Consider the following 20,839-nt stretch of genomic DNA (forward strand, 5'->3'; position numbering starts at 1 on the left):
GGGGCTCTTGCTGGTGCCGTGGTGCCTGAGTGCTTCCTGGAGGAGGCGCAGCTCGTTCGGCTCACGTGACGAATCACGTGACTTCAGTCATCATTTTCACAACGAGCCATCCACCCTTGCGGCGTTAAGCCCGACAGGAGTAAAACCCAGTGACTGTTGAGCGACTGTTTGGCGCACTGGGGAGGCAGCAAACAGGTAAATAAATCCAAGTTATTTTTGATCACCATCTTAACAATATTTTACAACCTACACTTATAATGAGATTGCAGAGTTCTCCTTCCGAGGAAGAGATGGCTACCCAGGATGGTTCATACCTAGAGAGAGGGATCGAGGCTGGGCAGAAGGTTTCCAATGTCTCTGATCCTGCCCCATTACAGCTGCTTCCAACTGTCAGCCAACCTCTCAGCCACATAGACAGCCAGAAAACCCCTGGGGTGGCATTTCCAAACCTCCATATTCAGAAGGGCTGGAAGCGAGGGTTAGAGTACACCCTGACGACAAGAAAAATTCAGAGCAGAATCAATGATCATTTCCTTAGAAAAAGAAATAAGAGTGTTAGCAAGACGACACAGAGCAACATGGATACCACCTGGCAGCTACCTGACTATAATCATACAAATCTGGGAAATACCCCCACCATAGAGAGTGTCCAAGTTATGCCAATGACCACAGACACTATTCAAGAAAATAGGGCTAGCTCGCCTATTCACCAAGAGCCACAAGAAGGGCCACTAGCCTCCTCTCCAGACGGATCATCCTCAGCTAGCGAAAGCACATTGGCAGCCCTGAGCTTTGTTCTAAATTCGCTGGTCTCCGTATTTGAGCTTCTAAAAACAGAAGTACAAAATCAAGCAGACCTGCTTTTGGAAATATCACATGAGATTTCTAAGAATGAATCAGCATTGGTTGCTACAAATAACATCATGAACACTATTCTGATTCCAACTTTAAAAGAAACACAAATAGAGGGAGTCAAACAAGGCTTGGACATTGCCCAAATTTACAATCTTTTGAAAGAGGGGGCAAAAGGCAATGCCACAACTCACGAGCTTTTAAAGAAGCTCCCTCTGGAAATTCAAAATCCTCAAAGCCAGACTGACACTCTGGAAGGAGTGGGTGCCAAAGACCTTTTTGATGACACCCCGCTCTCGGACTCAATTCTGGAAGAATTTCGAAGACTGGCAAATGTTGACATTGACGTAATTGAAGAAACTGAAGACAGTACTCAAAAAATTCATGGTGGAAATCCACAAGAGCATCCGAATGGTAGTTCGAGTCAGAGTTCAGAAACACTCCGGAAACCCAAGAGCAAAAAATGGCAAAAAAGGAATAAAGAGGGCAGAACAAAAGAGACCGTCTTTTACACACAACGGGACAAAACTATGAAGAAATCAAAAAACCAGAAAAATCAGGTCCCAAAAAAACAGGAAAAAATATTTTTCTGAAAAACCTGACAATTCCGGAGAGTGACAAGATGGTTAACTCTTCTGTAACTGTATCCCCAGTCACCAATTCCTCGCAGTCTTCAAACTCGACCGATCCCCAGGCCAGCAAGCAAGTTCCCGGGAAAAACAGGAAAAAGAAGGCACTCAAAACGCACAAGGAGGGTCTCAGTGACATCAGAGTTCAAACCTCAAACTTTGGCATGCAAACGGAACGCATAATCCTGTTACCTGCTACTTCCAATAACTCAAACCAAAAACCGGCCTACACAAACATCAAGATTGCCCCAATATTTCTAAATCAAAAATAGTACAAGGGGAAAACAATTGAGGCTAATGCGGAGAAAAGGCAAGTTGCCACAAAACTGGCACCAATTTTCTTAAAACCATTAGGGAAAACAGTTTCTGCACTACCTCCATCCAATGAACCTCTCCCATCAGCTCCTCAAGCTGAGACGCCATCAAGTTCCATACCAGTAGAAGTAGACTGTTGGAATGGGTCAGGGAAATTCAAAATCCTTGAGATACGTCCTCAGTATGGAGCTAGTGAGAAACTCGAAAGAAATCAGTATTGTTCCGCCACAAAAAAAGAATAAACTGCGATGCCAAACTTTACAATTCCAAAAGTATGGCTTAGATTAGAAAAACAAAACAAAATAAAATCACTCTGTAGAACTGCTTTACTGTCGGAAATTAAAAGGAACTATAACCTGTTTCTCTTTGCCTCAGAAGATATCGAGTATCTCTCCTTTCCGATTAGCGAAGACAAGTTCTTCGTGGAGATAGCTCTCACCTCAAGAAAGACACAGCAGGCACTCATTCACAACAAAGATGACCTGGCTAAAGAAGGCCTCTGGGTTTATGAATCAGAGGAGGAAGGCAGGTGCGGAAATCGTCCGGGTTCAAAACACACATGGGGGGAGGATGCACCAACTATTATGGCCACCGCCGGAACGTCTAGAGAGCCACAAAGTAAAGCCTCTTCTGGGCTTAAATTAAATGAAAACTTGATAACAAAACTTCCAGAAATCATTACTCAAATCTTTTTGAAACTTGGCGAGGAACAGACCAGTCTTTAGACAAATGGGCCTTAGCCTAGTCTCCTGGAACACAAGAGGCCAGAGCTTCCTGAGGAAAAAGCAACTTAAAAAATTATCTTTTTGAACATAATGATATCTTGTTGCTCCAGGAGACCTGGTTGGCCAACCCTATCGGGATTTACAGTACTAAACCTCAAGGCCACACAAAAATTAAAAGGGAGACCAGCAGGAGGTTTGTTAATAGTAACTAAAAACTCCAGCATCAAAGAAATTGTTCCATTATGTAACAACACGATGGGCATTGATGCCTGTAAAGTAGAGATGGGACAGAACGCCTCCCGACTTACTCTAATTGTGGTCAACATCTATTGGAATCCAGCCAGTTCGAAACTTCAAGACTTCCTAGAAATACTTCACACCTTATTTTCAACGACAAAGATCAACTACGAGGGAGCACAGATCATTGTTGCAGGGGACCTGAATACAAACCATATTCACCCAGAACACGGGAGAAACGGCCAAACCAAACATAGCACCATACGAAAAAGCAAACAATGGTGGGACTTTCTTCAGTCATGGGATCTAGATATGATAAACGAAAAAAACAGGTGCGGGGGAATGGCTGGGCCAACCTGGCGCCAAGGGGCGCGGCAATCAACTCTGGATTACTTTTTTGTCTCATCGTCCCTCACCCTGTTTTGCCCTAGTCTTACTCTAGTCTGGGAAGGGGGGAGTGATCACACCGGGTTGGAACTTTTCTTCCCTGAAATCCAGAGATCCTCCAAACCTTATATCGTACAGGAACTGGAGGGTTTAAAGGCTAAACTGAAAGTGGTCAAATGCAAACATGGGGCGAAAAAGCTGAATAACCTTTTGGAGGAAGTCCCCCCGTCAGTATGGGCCGAGGAAACCCATCCAGAAAAATTTGGAACATTTGTGTGGTCTATTTGCCAACCAAGTGAAGTAAAGAGCGTAGGGAAACAGACGCATCTCCATTATTTTGATGAGGAAACATACAATAAGAAAAGAATTCTGCGACAAACACTACATCATATAAAACAGAATGCAGCAGAAGACCCACTCGGCTATACGCAAAAAATTAAAAACGTCAAACAAGCCTACCGGAACTGGACCAAGAATCACAAACACCAAAAACTCCAAGAAGACGGGGAAAGAATGCTTTTTCTCCTCAATGCAAATAACTGCAACAACTTCTGGGCAGCATTAAATCAACTTGAAACCGGCCAAAACAGTTCCCTTTGCAACCTAGTCTCAGAGCGTAAGTGGGTAGACTACCTTTCCAAAAACTTCAAAGCAACTGGCTCAAGAGACTTTATTCTTCCCAACATCTCCTGGTCCCTGGTATTTACCGAAGAAGAAATTGAGGACCTTATTACATCCTCTTCCGCCTCTAAAGTGGCAGGTCCCAATGGCCTCACTTACCAGGTGCTAAAAAAACAGCCAAAACTATGGGCAAAGTTACTCTTTCATCTGTATCAGGAAATTCTAAAGAAAAACATTTTTCCACCATCATGGAAGACTGCACTCATTATCCCATTTTTTAAGGGGGGCGATAGGCTAAGCCCAGCATGTTATCGACCTATCACCCCTCTGGATATAGATAGCAAAATTTTCATGAGAATATTACTGAAATAACTTACCTTATGGGTGGACTCTAGACAGATTCTTCCCCCGCATCAAACAGGCTTCAGGAAAGGTCTTTCTATCAGCCTTAATGGACTCATCCTAAACCTGCTGAGCGAAAGATCAAATGAGAAAGAAGGCTCTCCGTTGTATGGGGTATGGGTCGATCTGTCCAAAGCATTTGACCTCGTGGACAGATCCCTCCTCTGGCAGAAACTTTACAACAGGGGGATTCCGGCCCCTCTTCAGGCCATGCTCTTAGAGCTTCATAAGAACACTACCACCAGGGTGAGGTTGGATGACCTCGGCAACCTATCAGAGACAATCCAGGTCCTCAAGGGAATACGACAAGGATGTCTGGGTGCACTGTTATTCTTTAACCTATTTCTATCAGACATTGGAGACTTTCTACCCTCGGCATCGCTAATCTGTCCTAGGATCAATGGTAGAAAACTCCATTGGTTGGCTTACGCTGATGACCTAGTGCTCCTGGATGGGTCAGCGATAGGGTTGCAGCAACTCCTGTCCAAACTTAATGAATATGCCAAACTAAACGGTCTGATAATTAATCCATCAAAATCTAAGATCCTCATCTTTAAACATCCGAAAAAAAGGTGACCTCAAGGAATTGGGTCTTGGACTGTAAAGTAATTCCATGCGTGGATGAACTGATATACCTGGGATATGAAATCCTTGCTCATCCAACTTTTAACAAGGTGATACCTTCCATCCTTGGAAAGACCTCAAAAATTATAGCACAAATGAAAAACCTGAATAGAAGATTCTGCAAGTTCGCAATACTTCCACTCAAGAAGTTTTATATAGGCAAAGCAGTCCGGGTCCTCCTCTATGGCCTTGAGGCAAAGCCCTTGTTGTGGAATTACGACTGGAGCAAAATTGAGGGCATCCTGTGGAAATCTTCTATTCATCTCCCAATGTGTACTCCTCTTGCAAGTCTGACATTTGAATTGGGACTGATCTCTTTGAGTTGCCGTGCGGAGTGGAAACTTCTATCCCTCTATTATAACATAATCACAGCCAGTATGTCCACTCTCTTTTTTGATGTAAACCAACATCTAAAAGAAGCAAAATCAAAACAACTTCTAGGTTTAGAAAAAAAAATTAGACATATTCTGTACAGGCTGGAACTAACAACAGAAACACTCATGCAAAATCCCATGAAAGTGAAAGAAAAAATTAGAGATGGCTGACTGGATTCAAACAATTGCTGGAGTCAGAAGTCTCAACCCCCCGAACCATTTCCTGAAAGAGGACAGAAAACTTGGCACCATCCCACGCTATTTTGAAAAGTTTCCTGATCAAAGAATAAGAAACATCTTTCTCAGACTCAGATTGAATTGAATATTGTCCCAAAGAAACCAGGGAGAGAAGGCAATGAGACTCTGTAAGATCTGCCACTCTCCAAACTTACAATCTCTCAAGCATCTGCTGATGGAGTGCGAAGGTACATGGCCCACTAGAGTGTCATCACTGGGGAGATTCGTAACTAGAGAGGAGAGCTTAGCCCAAGATGCATTCTGGGATAGACTGATCTGAGGCCAAGAAGTAATGCTCACTGTTGCAACAGTAAAAGTTCTGGAGACTTTTTCTATACTAATGAACCAATAATAGACAGGCCAAGACAGTGAGCTTCCTCAGTTATTTTGGACCAGACTATTCAGTTAAATCCCTGGTTTATGTGCCTTGATTCTACTTTATTTTTAATTATGAAATGTAAAATTCAGTTTTTTATATATATGAAATTTGTATCCTGATTTTCGCTTTGTAAAGGTTTTCTGGTAAAACCAAAAACAAATGTAAATTTTTTTTTAAAAAAAAGTTATTTCATTGAGACTTACGAGGCGAATTAAAGGACGTCTTGGTAGTTGATCCCCCCAGAGACTGTACCGAATTCATAAATCTGGTCGTGCAGCTAGACCATCGGTTGCAGGACCGAAAAGCAGACCAGTCCAAAGCAGACTCTCGAGTAGTTTATTTTCGGCCTAAAGACAATGCGCCACGGGGGCCAGACAACGCCGTAGAACCCATGCAGATCGGAGGAATACGACCTCCATTAACAAAACAAGAGCGGGATAAAAGAAGACAACAGCAACTTTGTTTGCATTGTGGAAAACCAGGACATTTTCTGAAAGACTGCCCAATAAAACCCCCAAGGAGGACAGTCGGGCCCACAGAAAAGGATGAAGTTAAGGAATCGGAAAACTACCAAGCTCGGCAACCGTAGAGGTCAGTTTGTCGAGTGATGAGAAAGAGCCACTGACTTCACACTTTGCGATACCCGTGATCTTAATAAATCACCAACAATCGTCAAAGATGCATGCTGTAGAAGCGTACATCGACAGCGGAGCAGTTGGGAACTATATAGATCAAGAGTTGGCAGCAGAGATGGGGCTCCCTTTGTGTTCTAAGTCTACCAGGGACAAGGTGACTACCGTGGATGGGACAGAAATCACCTCCGGACCAGTAACCCAGTGCACAGCAGTAGTAACCTTGCTGTGCGAGGATGGACATCGGAGTGTATTTCGTTCGATCTTATAAAGGCACCTCAGTTCCGGTTGATACTAGGGATGCCATGGTTGGTTGCTCACAACCCTTTGATAGACTGGCGGGCACGGAAATTAACCTTCTCCAGCAACTGCTCCCTAACTTGCTACTCTCCTGACCCGGAACTCGACTCCTGTGTCTCCAAGACTTCCAATACTAGAGCCTCTACTCTGGGAGTAACTAATACTTTGCCAGCTGAATATCGTGACTTTCAGGACGTATTCCGAAAAGACCAGGCTAACACATTGCCGCCGCATAGGCCTTATGATTGTCAAATTGACTTTATTCCTGGGGCACAAATAACCTTGCGGCAGGATCTACGCTCTAAGCGAACCAGAAAACCTTCACCTGAAATCCTATTTGGACCAGTACCTTGCAAACGGATTTATCCGCCCATCTAAGTCCACAGCAGCCAGTCCTTTGTTCTTCGTACCGAAAAAGGAAGGGGACTTGAGGACCTGTATTGATTACCGCGCAATAAACCAGCTAACTGGGAAGAACCGCTACCCCTTGCCTCTTATCCCGGAAATGCTAGACCAAGTCAAAGATCCCCAGATCTATACCAAATTAGACCTTCGGGGAGCATACCACCTGGTCTGGGTCAGATGCAGAGATGAGTGGAAAACTGCTTTCCGTACCAAATATGGCTTGTTTGAATATCAAGTCATGCCTTTTGGCTTATGTAACACTCCCGCAGCGTTTCAATATTTCATGAATTATTTCTTGGGAGAAATTATTGAAGTTTGCGCCTTAGTGTACATTGATGACATCTTGGTCTACTCAGCCTCAAAACAAGATCATATCAGGCACGTTCGTTCAGTCCTCACCAAGCTCTGCCAACATCGTTTGTATGCAAAGCTGGAGAAATGTTTTTTTCATGTCACCGAAGTAGAATTCCTTGGTTTCATCCTTTCGCCGAAAGGCATCAGAATGGACGTACATAAGGTTGACGCTATTCTAAAATGGCCATCACCAACATCTCTGAATGGGATACACAGCATGTTAGGCTTTGTGAACTTTTACCGCCGGTTTATCCCAGACTTCTCTCAGGTCATGCACCCGATCACAGTACTGCTACGAAAAAGCAATAAAAAGTTTGCTTGGACTGAGGAAGCAGAAAGAGCCTTTCAGGAACTGAAACAAAGGTTCACCTCCGCTCCAATCCTGCGGCACCCGCGTCCAGACCTCCCTTATGTCGTAGAAACGAATGCTTCCAGTATGGTAATGGGAGCGGTCCTTTCACAGAGGGACCCAGAAACTGGCCAGCTGCATCCTTTGGCCTTCTGGTCAAAAAAATTCTCACCCCCGGAAATTAATTACGCTATCACAGACAAAGAACTCCTAGCCATCAAGTCCGCTTTCAAGGCATGGCGACACTATCTTCTGGGAGCTAGACACACCATTACACTGATCACAGACCACCGTAACCTACAATATCTCAAAACAGCCAATGCCCAGTCTTCACGTCAGTTACGGTGGGCCCTCTTCTTTGCCAAATATGACTACGTGATCACCTTTCGACCAGGGGTCAAGAATGGGAAAGCTGACGCCTTATCTCGAATGGGCATCGATGAAATGGTGTATACAACTCCAGACCCGGTACCCATCATACCTGAAGACAAACTCTTGGGTATCACAAAATCATTATCACAAGCCGAATTACGAAACAAAATTTGACAGTCAATGAACCCGGATGCTTTCCTCGCATGGCAAACTCAAGGAGAACAATATTGCATCAAGGATCAGTTACCTTATTTTACTGACCGGCTATATGTACCTGAGAAGGAGTTACAACAGCATATAATTTCAGGTTATCCTGACTCTCTGATCGAAGGACACCCTGGAATCGCTAAAACTTTAGCCAAGTTAAAAAATTACTTTTGGTGGCCTACCTGGCGTAAGGATATTGTCCAGTATGTTCAGTCCTGCGGCGTCTGTGCACAAAATAAATCACAGAAAGAGAAACCATTGTGTCTCCTACAACCACTGGACATCCCTCCCACTCCATGGCACACTCTTTCCCTCGACTTTATCACTGATCTGCCACCGAGTCAAGGCTTTAACACCCTTCTTGTAATCGTGGATTTGTTCTCAAAGATGGCACATTTTATTCCTCTCAAGGGCCTCCCGGACGCATCCACCCTAGCAGATGTATTTCTGGAAAATATTGTCAAGCTGCATGGCTTTCCATCAGTTCTGGTCTCCGATCGAGGCAGCCAATTTGTATCCAATTTTTGGAGAAAATATTGTGCAATGGCACAGATTGACGTCCAGCTATCCACTGGTCACCACCCCCAGACAGACAGTCAAACAGAGAGGACCAACCAGACCCTCGAGCAGTATTTACGGTGCATGCTGCACCATGAATTGAGAAATTGGAAGGACTTACTGTGGATAGTCGAGTACGCATATAACAACTCCATACATTCTAGCATGGGCCAAACACCTTTTTACACCTTGTATGGCAGACATCCACGTACATCAGAACTTGACCTTCCTGCCAGCTTGGAAATGCCTGCAGTAAAGACTCTTCATACAACCATCACTCAGGCGTTCAGAAAGGCGAAGCAACATCTTATTCATGCTAAAGAAAAACAAAAGCACTTCGCCGACCAGCATCGGAAAAAGGCCCCAGACTATCAAGTAGGAGACCAGGTTTGGTTAGCCACCAAATACGTATCCATCAAAGGGAACCGGACCTTTCATCCTCGATATTTGGGACCCTATACCATGAAGGCAATAATCAACCCAGCAGCCGTCAAATTGGACTTACCACCTAATCTACAAATCCATCCGGTATTCCATGTGTCCCTCTTAAAACCAATGCAACCCGGTACACGAATCAAGACACCACCTCAACCTATACTAATAGATGGAGAACCAGAATTCGAAGTCAAGGGCATCCTGGACTCTAAGTACTCTAGAGCCAAGTTGTACTATCTCGTCGACTGGAAGGGGTTTGGGCCTCAGGATAGATCCTGGGAACCCAGTGAGAACATCCATGCACCACGTCTGATCAAGAAGTTTCATCAGAACTTCCCAACTAAACCTGGACCAGGCAGGAGACACACCTTGGGAGGGGCCTTTGGGGGGAGTGCTGTCACGACCCTCAGCCCGGATCCCCACTGGCAAGCCCATTGGCCAGGTGGAATCAGGGCTCGGATCACTAATAAATCCTGGCATCCACTTCTCAGACCCTCTTGGGGCCAGTCCTGGCACCTTTGGTGCCAGGCTCATCAGTAAGGAAAGACATCTGCTTGAGGAACTACTTTATTTAGGCTTTCAGCCAACATGGAGGTATCCACATAGCTTGATTTCTAGAACCAAGCTATGCGGTCTAGTGTTTTGGCTGTGGCGGCCTAGGGACTACTTTACCTGCACTACTTTACAGTGGCTATTTAAACCACACCCGAACAAGACAACACGCTTCGCATTACTTTGCTTCTAGCAACGTGACGCTCACCGTGTCCAGCTTTTTCACGAGCCTGGTGAATTCCGGACCCGCAGAAAAACCAAGAACATCGTTAGCAGCAGAATCTTACCTGCATTCATCATGCTTCACTGCTTGCAGCTCTGTTGGTGGAGTTCACCGCCGGGATCGAAGGACCTGAGAAAAGGAGAAAGACATCATTAAAGGAGGTAGTGGAGACATTACAACCACAAAGCGCTTAAAGACTTACCTGGTTGGTTGCTTTTCGGCCGGCATAGCTCCGGAACTCCATCTGCGCTGGGAACTCACCACGACCTACGAAAAGAGAAAAGCACAGGTCAGTGAGGACAAGACATCGCTGCGCTACGCAAAGCGCCTCCTTATCGCATCATAGCGCTATAGCGCGCCATCATCTCCCGGTGAGAACCAGCATATCCAGTTCTCCAAGCGGAAACTCCGCGCTCCTAGGGAGATAAAAAAAGAGACATTTAGAACAGAGAACAGGCATGCAAGAATTACAACGCCATCCGTCGCAATAAGACCTACCTGAAAGACACTACAAGGGCAGCAGTCAGTGAAGTAACTGGACCGCCCGCGCCCACAAAAGACAACGCGCCCCTGCCCAGAGAACAGGACGGAGAGCCCACCGATTCCGACAACCAGGTGAGAAGAGAAACTGGAGGGGCTGGAAACACAAGGGATGTGGGGGAATACTTACCTTGGTCGCCCAGTTCTAATATAGGGCCTCATCAGGACTTTGGCGGTAACCCTTAAATCTGGCAGTCGCGCTATTACCGCCTGATTTAAGGGTCCCCCAAATCAGGACTTCGGCAGATTTCGCCCCAGCTCTGAGCTGGGGGGAAATCTGCTGAAAATTTGCGCTATTACCGCCGGCGGGAAATCCCCGTATGGACGCCATTCAGGCCTTGGTTACCACACCAGTGCCACAGATAGCCGGTGCTGGTGCTACAGCGTCAGGATCAGTGTTTCCACCTCTGCAGCAGGAATCAAACCCTATCATGCTTACAACCCAGTTCCCTCTAGCTCCTCCTGAACGCTTCCTAGGCGATCCTAAACAATACCGAACCTTCATTAACCAATGCAAACTGCATTTTTTGTGCCATCCTGCTTCATTTCCAACTTCTACTACTACAGCGGCTTTTGTCTTGTCACATTTAGGAGGCACTGCAGCCGCATGGGCTAACCCATTGTTAGAATCCAACAATCATGTTCTCTACAATTAAGATGCCCTTCTTGCTATGATGAGTAAAGTATTTGATACACGTTATACTACTCAAGCTACTGACCTGGAACTCTTAAAGCATCGACAAGGGAACAATTCCCTATTGGTCTATTTGGCCCTGTTCAATCAGTTGGCAGCAGAAACTGACTGGCCCAAAGAAATGAAAACTGCAGTCTTCTATCAAGGCATCTCAAATGAGTTAAAGGACATCCTCTCCACTGTTCCTGTAGTCCTTACGGCATTTGGGGAACTGCTAGATTTAGTCCGTCAGATTGATGCTCGTAAATCCGAAAGACGTGGCGAAAAGAAACCAGCGTTTTTCAGCACGGTTCCAGCAGAGGCCTCATCTTCTTCACTTCCTGCGCCAGAACCTATGCAGATTGGTGTGGTTAGGGGACCACTCACCCCTGCTCAACGAGAATATCGTAGATCACACAATCTGCATGTACTGTGGGGCCTCTGACCATTTACTGCCTGAATGTCCCAAAAAACCCAAAAGAAAGGCAGGAAATGCCAAATCCCGACAGTAGACGGAGTCCCTATGTCGGGAAATTCACCTTTGGACTCTACATTGCAGAATCCGAGTCATCTAGTTCGCCTACCTGTTACAGTTTCCCTGAATCATGGTGTTTCATTCCAGACAACAGCCGTGATTGATTCAGGAGCAACAGGTAATTATGTTGATCAATGCTTTGCCTCTATGTCAGGAATACCACCGATTCGCAAAGCTATACCTGAAACAGTGAATGCAGTGGACGGTTCAATCCTTGTATCGGAAATGGTAACTCACCAAACGGTTCTATTACATATGAGTACCGATGAAGGCCATACTGAAGAGATATCATTTGATATCATCAAAGCGCCGGCCTACAGAGTCATTCTGGGCATTCGATGGCTGAAGCTTCATAACCCTGCCATCGATTGGTCGACATCTCAGATTCAGTTCCCTTCCAATATATGCAATACCCGATGCACTACATTACTTGGAATTACCCAGGATAGTCCGGTCAGGGCACTGGTTTCTCCTACTATGCATATTGGAGCTGTTTCTAACAACGTTGTCTCTATGGTACCTTCTCAATATGCAGACTACGCAGATGTTTTCGACAAAGGGATGTCGGAGACTCTACCTCCACATAGAGTCTATGATTGCCCTATAGACCTAATACCGGGAGTAAAAATACCATCCGGCAGGGTGTATTCCATCACTCTCAAAGAAGATGAAGTACTTAAAGATTATATAGATAAGGCCTTGGCCATGGGATTCATTAGTCCGTCCAAATCACCAATTGCATCACCACTTTTCTTTGTTCCAAAAAAGAAGGGGATTTACGTCCCTGTATTGATTATAGTGCTTTGAATGCAGCCACCATAAAAAAGAACAGTACCCTCTTCCTCTGATCTCTTCCTCGTTGATCAATTGGGATCTTCCAAAGTATTTACTAAGCTCAATCTCAGAGGAGCTTATAATCTGGTCCGTATGAGAGAGGGGGACGAATGGAAGACCGCTTTCAAAACACGTTACGGTCTATTTGAATACCTTTTCATGCCCTTTGGGCTATGTAATGCCCCGGCCACCTTTCAGGCATTCATGAACGATTTGTTTTATGACATCCTTGACCAGTTTGTTGTTGTCTACCTGGATGACATTTTGATCTATTCACAAAACCAGGAAGACCACGAAATACATGTCAAAACAGTGCTCCAACATCTGAGAGATCACAAATTGTTTGTAAAAGCCGAAAAGTTCATAATTCACAGCTCAGAGGTGGAATTTTTGGGGTATGATCTTACTAACAATGGGGTGTGCATGAGTCAGTACAAAATTAGTGCTATCCTGGAATGACCTGTGCACAATTCAGTCAAATCTTTAAATCATTCTTGGGATTTGCAAACTTTTATAGACGCTTCATCAATGGCTTTTCTGAAATCTCTGCACCTCTTACCTCTCTGACAAGTGCCAAGATGCCATTGATATGGTCTTCAGAAGCTCAGAAGGCTTTTGATCAATTAAAATCAGCCTTCACTTCCGCCCCTGTCCTCAAACATCCCGATCCCGATCTTCCTTTTTTTGTTGAGGCTGACGCTTCGGGTTATGCTCTTGGGGCAGTGTTGTCACAAGCCTGTCCTCATTCGGGCGAGAATCATCCTGTTGCCTACTTCTCTCGTAAATTGACATCTTACGAAAGGAACTATTCCATCATGGAACGCGAACTCTTTGCCATCAGAGATGCATTCTTGGAATGGAGACATCATCTTCTGGGGGCCAAACACCTTGTAACGGTATACTCGGATCACTGCAGTCTGTTAGCCTTCAAATCTATGAAATGCCTTACAGCTAGACAGGCGCGGTGGCATTTATTCTTTTCACAGTATCAATTTGTTATCACATACCGTCCTGCTAAAGCTCAAGTTTCGGCTGATACTCTCTCTCGCCTCCATGCGGATGGCCAGTCCCAACAGGTCGAAGCACTTCATCTCCTACCGAACAAAGTTGTTTGTGCGTGTTCGGTTCAGCCCTCTTTGCGTTCAATCATCCTTGATTGGGTCTCAACCCATCCAAAAGAGATCACTGACTTCAACCTGGAAGTAATTCAGGGTATGCCATTCATCCAAGGGCGCATTTATATACCCTCAGGTCAAGCTAGAGCCTTAGCTCTCCAGTGGGCCCACGATTCTTTGATTGCAGCACATCCAGGAAGTCAAAAAACTCATGAAGCCTTACAGCGTTGGGCTTGGTGGCCTTCCATGGCTTGTGATGTAAAGGACTACATTTTGACTTGTTCCATATGCACTCAATGTAAAACCTCTAGAGCCAAACCAGTAGTCTTATTATAACCTCTGCCTGTTCCGTACAAACCTTGGCAGAGGATGTCAATGGATTTCATTGTGGAACTCCCTGACGTTCAGGGTCATGACACCATTTGGGTGATTGTTGATTACTTCACAAAATATGCACTGTTCATACCTTGTTCTGACTTGCCTTCGGCTCCGGAATTGGCGAGACTGTTCATGACGAATGTGTTTCGTTTCTTTGGCTTACCCTCGGTTATTGTTTCCCACCGTGGTACACAATTTACTTCACGATTCTGGAAGGCTCTTACAGCTTCTCTGGGTATCGAGGACAGGTACTCCTCGGCATACCATCCTCAGACGGATGGGCAGACTGAGAGAACTAACGCTACTATCGAACAGTACCTACGCTGTTTATGCCTTCAGTTCCAACAGTCTTGGTTTACTTCTCTGCCTTACGCAGAGTTTGCATATAACAACTCTATGCATACATCAACAGGGGTTTCCCCCTTTTTTGCCCTGTATGGTGGTCATCCTAGGACACTCCCACTTGATCCGCTATTGCCAGCTGTCAATCCAGCAGCAAGAGACTGCGTGAGAGATCTCAATAAGATTCATCGGGATTTACGCTGTCATTTGCTCCGAGCTCAAGACAGTGCCAAGAAATATGCCAATGTGCATCGATCCTCTGCACCAGTCTATCGGAGCGGCATGAAGGTGTGGTTGTCGTCCCGTAATTTACGAATTGCGGGCAAACGCTCGCTTCTGCCTAAATACGTGGGGCCCTATGCCATTACTGATGTTATACATCCTGTGGCGGTCAAGCTCTCCCTGCCGCGTTCATGGCGAATACATCCAGTTTTTCACCTCTCCCTGATCAAGCCTTTCATCCAGGGGACTTGTCTGCCTACACGTCCCTCGCCAATCTTGGTGGATGGAGAGGAGCAGTATGAGGTTTTGCGTATCCTGGACTGCAGGGTGTCTAGGGGTACATTGTTCTACCTTGTGGATTGGAAAGGTTATGGGCCTGAGGACCGTACCTGGGAGCCTCTGTCCAATTTACATTGTCCAGACCTTCTGAGGAGTTTCCATTCCGCCAGGGGGTTGCCGGAATCTTTGGGGGAGGATGCTGCTACACTTCGGGCTTCCCTGCGGGCCTCCTTGCAAACTACGACAGACTTCGGGTCAGCTGACACGTCCTGTAAGTGGAAGACATACGGCAAGACACGCCCCCCGTACGGCTGTAAAACCACCGCCTTTCAAGGGGCTTGCTGCTGCTAATTAGCGTTAGAAGCTACAAGCGGTTACGTCCGTTACTACTTCGTGTCTTCTCCACACGATTCCTTATCTGCTTTCCTGGTTTCGAACCTTGCCTGACTACTGGATTGGCTTGCCTCCTCCTTTATTCCGGTTGTGCTCGTCTGGCTTTTGACTCGGAACATTATTGGATCCGGCTTCCTGCTGTCTCTTGCGGTACTTCATTCCAGGTTGCTGCCTTCCTCGCAAAGGACTTGCTGTCAACGATCTGGAACTTTTCTACACCTACTCTGGATGCGTGTGTGCTCAGGTACATACTTATAATTGACAGATCCCGTCTCTCTCTTCAGCCTTGTTAAGATATTTTTCTTCTGTTGGATTCTGGGACATTGAGTGACTATATTGTGAACTTGTCTTCAAGTGTATAGAAACGATGCTGAAACTGCACCAACCTGGCACTAGTGCGACCCTCGTGCCGTTCAGGGCTACTTCCCTATACTAACATTCCTGTTTGTTATTTTCTCCTTTCGTTGTCTTCTGTTTCCTAGATCAAGCGAGTTTATGTTCGAGGCTAATATAATAGCCAAGAACAGTACCACATTTATCTAATATAATTGCGGTAGAAATGTAAGGGTAGATACCACTGCCACCAGCCAAGTCTAAGGGCCTCATTACACGGTAGGCGGTGGACCAAGGTGCTATTAGCACCTTGGTCCATGCCGGTAAATTACCGGCACCGCCTTGGCGGAAAGGGGAATTACCGCCCCACTCCAAGGTTGGTGGGGCGGTAATTCCTCCTTCCACCATTGCCCTTCCCCATTCCCATTTTTGCCCCATAGGGCATAATGGGAATGGGGAAGGTGCTAATTACGGTACCGCAAATTTGCGGTGCCGTAATTAGCACCAAGGTCCTTTTGCGGGTTGGGTTTTAATACCTGCAAAAAGCAGGCGTTAAATTCCCCAACCTGCAAAGGGACCTCGTAGTACAGCGGTAAGGGTTAACGGTCACCGTTACCATTAACGGTGACCGTTAACCCTTACCGCTGTCCATGTAATGAGGCCCTAAATGTTAAAAGAGCGAAACAATGCTCTAGGAGGTACAGATAAAAAGGGATACAATTTAACCCTTTCCAGTACTCCGTGGTAGATGGGGTGTACTGGATCTGTGGTAGAGTGACTAAGTAAAGTTAATGGTAACTTTACCCTTTCCTGGCGGATGGTAGTCGCCTCAGAAATGGAGTCGAGGGAAGTCTCAAAGACAACCCTGTGCCACGGCACTGAAGGTGCTGTGTGACACACAAAAAGAAGGGGGCTACTGAAGTGGTGTACTTCAGGGTCCACAATCACAAAAACAGGTACAAACACATAGCAAAACACAGGTAAGAGTGGGGGAAAAGCTCTCACTCTTACCAAGTGGAAAAAAAAATAAACTCCAGAAGTCCAGCAAAGCTGCTGGGGACTCACTAGGTGAGGAAAATCAGCCATAGATGAGAATTCTCCCTAACAGGTGGAAATAGGAGTACATCACAAGTCAGGAGGACATGCAAATAGCGCCATGAATCAGGTGTAAAAAGTGGATACCGGCATGGCGGAAATACCGCCATCACGAACCACCCGTAAACAGCCATGTGCAGTGTTCTCAACTGCCACAGGTGCACACAATCAGCACAGGTGGAGGCAGTAGACTGGGCCACCACAAAAGGAGCACACCACACCCCATCCCACATCCATTCACACACCAAAATGATTCCAATACTAGTAGCAATCCTGGGGCTGGAGGACATGCTTGCATTGCAACTGCAACAACAACAACAACAACAGGTAGCACAGAGGAGACGCAGGAGGAGAAGGAGGGTGAGACAGGCACAGCATGCCCCACCAGTGCAGGCAGTTGTACCACAGAGGCAGCCCCCAATCCCTAGAATCAAAGCCAGTCCATTCAACCTAACCCCTGACCAGATCCACACCCTGTACCGTCTGGACCGGGATACCATCACCACCATTGTGGACATGATTCACAACAGCCTCATAGACATCCTTACCGCTATCCCCCCTCTACTGATGGTGGTGTCAGTGCTCCACTTCCTGGCCACAGGCACCTACCAGCACACAGTAGGGCAGATGCGTAGCATTTCACAACCATTATTTTCATGCATGCTCAACCAAGTGCTCGATGCCCTCCTGAAGCACACAAGTGAACACATATCTCCACCACGGACTGCCGAGGGGATCTCCAACACCAAAGTTGACTTCCATTCACTGGCAGGCATCCCAAGTTGCATCGGTGCCTTCGACTGCACCCATGTGGAATTGGTGGTCCCACATGCCATTGAGGTAGTGTACCGAAACCGAAAGCAATACCACTCCATCAACGTGCAAATGGCATGTGACTCAAACTAGATCATCACACATTGTTGTGCCCGATATCCCGGATCAACTCATGATTCAATGGTCCTGTGGAACTCAACGATACCACGCTACATGGAGCGACATGCCGGACAACGTTCCTGGCTACTCGGTGAGTTGCATGGCAAGCACATGGCAGTGTGATGTGGGGAGTAGACTGGAGGGGAGAGATGCACACTCCAACTGGGTGAGATTGGGGGGAGAGATGCATTTTCCAACTGGGTGAGATTGGTGGGGGGAGAGATGTATACTCCAACTAGATGAGATTGGAGGGGAGAGAGATGCATACTCCAACTGGGTGAGATTGGGGGGAGAGATACATACTCCAACTGGGTGAGATCAGTTGAGAGACTGAACAATGCTCATACTGCAATACACCGTCCCCCAAAGCAGGCCAGACTGAACCTGACACATGAAAACCATATGTAAGACGTAAGCTGCACAACAATGACAACAAGCCATTACTGCAACCATGCCATATCCATCCACATGTACACTGCACATCATCAGACCGTACCCTCTACAACACAATGCAGCGACATGCTGCCAATTTGGCCAATGCAATGACCACTGAACAGCATCCCAACGGAAATGCGTCTGTGAGTGGCTACTAAGGAATCACATTAAGCTAATATACAGATTCTCACTGGTACACCACCACAGAAGTGCAGCATGCCAGCATGGGGACATCAAGCGTGGAATGGCAGATCACTAAGGGCCTCATTACACGGATGGCGGTGGACCAAGGTGCTTATAGCACCTTGGTCCATGTCGGTAAAATACCGGCACCGCCTTGGTGGAAAGGGGAATTACCGCCCTATTCCAAGGTTGGTGGAGCGGTAATTCCCCCTTCCCCCATTGCCCTTCCCCATTCCCATTTTTGCCCCATAGGGCTGTATGGGAATGGGGAAGGCGCTAATTACGATACCGCAAATTGTGGTACCGTAATTAGCTCCCTGGTCCCTTTGCGGGTTGGTTTTTAACGCCTGCAAAAAGCAGGTGTTAAATTCCCCAACCCGCAAAGGGACCTCGTAGTAAGGCGGTAAGGGTTTACCGGTACCGGTAAAATACTGGTACCGGTAAACCCTTACCACCTACCGTGTAATGAGGCCCAAAGAGTCTGGTTCCAACGGTGAGAGGACCAAAGGATACGAATGACTACACAACACCTAGATTATGGCAAGAACTGCCGTAGGCATGCACAGTGCATGAACACTCGCAAGGAATATTACACCTTCACACATTGAATTACTCTGATTACCTCCATGAATGCAGGGATATGTGGATGTGATCAAGGAAACAATGCTGACTTGTGTGTGATAGGTACTTTACTTTCCTTTACTTTATAACATTTGTATTGCGTGGCCATAGACCCGTAGGTGTGAGGGCGCGGACAAAGACAGACATGACAAAAAAACGGCAAAAGGTATCCTGAGGTCAGAGAGTTGCCGGAGGGAGGATATCAGATGGATGCTTATTTAAAAAGGAATGTTTTTAGACCCTTTTTGAAATTACTCAAGACTGAGGAATTACTTAGGTGACTAGGCAAGGCATTCCAAAGTGCCGGGGCCGCAAACACAAAGGCACCCAATTGCGCTTTTTTAGTTTTGAATCTTGGCTGGTTAAGGAGGTTAAGATTGTTAGATCATAGATTTCTGCGGCAGGGTTTTTTCCTTATATACCTTTGCAAGTAAGGAGGTATCGTTCCCTTAAGACATTTGAAGGTGATAACCAAAAGTCTATAGGGTATCCGAGACTCCACAGGGAGCCAGTGCAAGGCTTGATGCGCTTCAGAGACATTAAGTGCAAGATTATTTAACATCATCCATTGTTCGGTAATGGAAAATATGCGATTGAGTTCCTTCTCGTCCCGATCATGCTGACCCGTAAGAGGGATGACACATTGGGCCTCATTACAAATCGCCCGGTATGGGGATTAACACCATTCCGCCTCCGTGATTCCCAGAAAACCAGGGTTGTAATGCCCGGTAATTCCGGAAATCACGGAGGCGGAATGGTAATACGAGTCCGGCGGTAACCATGCGGTTTTACCGCCGTGGTTACCGCCGCGGTTACCGCCGGACTCGTAACGAGGCCCATTGTGTATCATCAGCATAATTAGAAAATAAAATACCCTCTTGAACAAGATGGGCGAAGAAGAGAGCTATGAATGTATTGTAAATACAGGGAGATAGACTAGCTCCTTGTGGAACTCTAAAGAGCACCTGAATGGCCTGTGCCTTTGCCCGACTGGCACACACCATGTTGACTCTGTTAGATAAAAATGAGAGCAGCCATTTGGTGACATCCTGGGAGCAGTTGGCAACTGATATAAGCCTGTCTGTCAGGATGGAATGGTTGACGAGGTCAAATGCCGCAGATTGGTCCAACGAGATTAGCAGTGAAATCTACTGGTTATCCAGTCTCTGGAGCAATTGAGATTTAAGGTCCAGTAGAGAGGTCTTGGTGCCGAAAGCCTTGTCTGAAACCTGATTGAAAGGAATTGAGGATAGGGTGTGGATTGAGATGTTGAGCAATTTGAGTATATGCAACCCGGTCCAGTATTTTCAGCAGAAAGGGGGTGTTGGTTATCGGCCTATAATTGGTAGGGACCGTCTGATCCAGATTGTTTTTTTTAAAAGGGGAGTAACCCAGGTACAGGTTCCATTTGATGAAATCACTTACAAATAACCATTCTTGCACCCATGCAGGTGATGCTGTCTATCCCTTGAAGGGGTGGCTCCTTACCCCTGTCCGGAACCCACAAACCCAAAGAACAGGCACGAAGAGGACTACAATGGCACACATACCCGTACCCGTGTGGTGATCGAGCAGAAATTTGGCCTTTTGAAGACACAGTTTTGCTGCCTCAGCAGGTCGGGTGGGGCACACCTGTACGGGCATGAGAAGGTGGGCAAGATCATCATGGCATGTGTCATGCTGCACAATATGTGCATCAGACGGAACGTGACTATGCTCCCTGACATTGAACTGCAACCACCTGGTGAGGAGGAGGAGG

Source organism: Ambystoma mexicanum, chromosome 14, assembly GCF_040938575.1.
Source record: "Ambystoma mexicanum isolate Mex_15411 chromosome 14, UKY_AmexF1_1, whole genome shotgun sequence".
In the NCBI taxonomy this organism is placed as follows: domain Eukaryota; kingdom Metazoa; phylum Chordata; class Amphibia; order Caudata; family Ambystomatidae; genus Ambystoma; species Ambystoma mexicanum.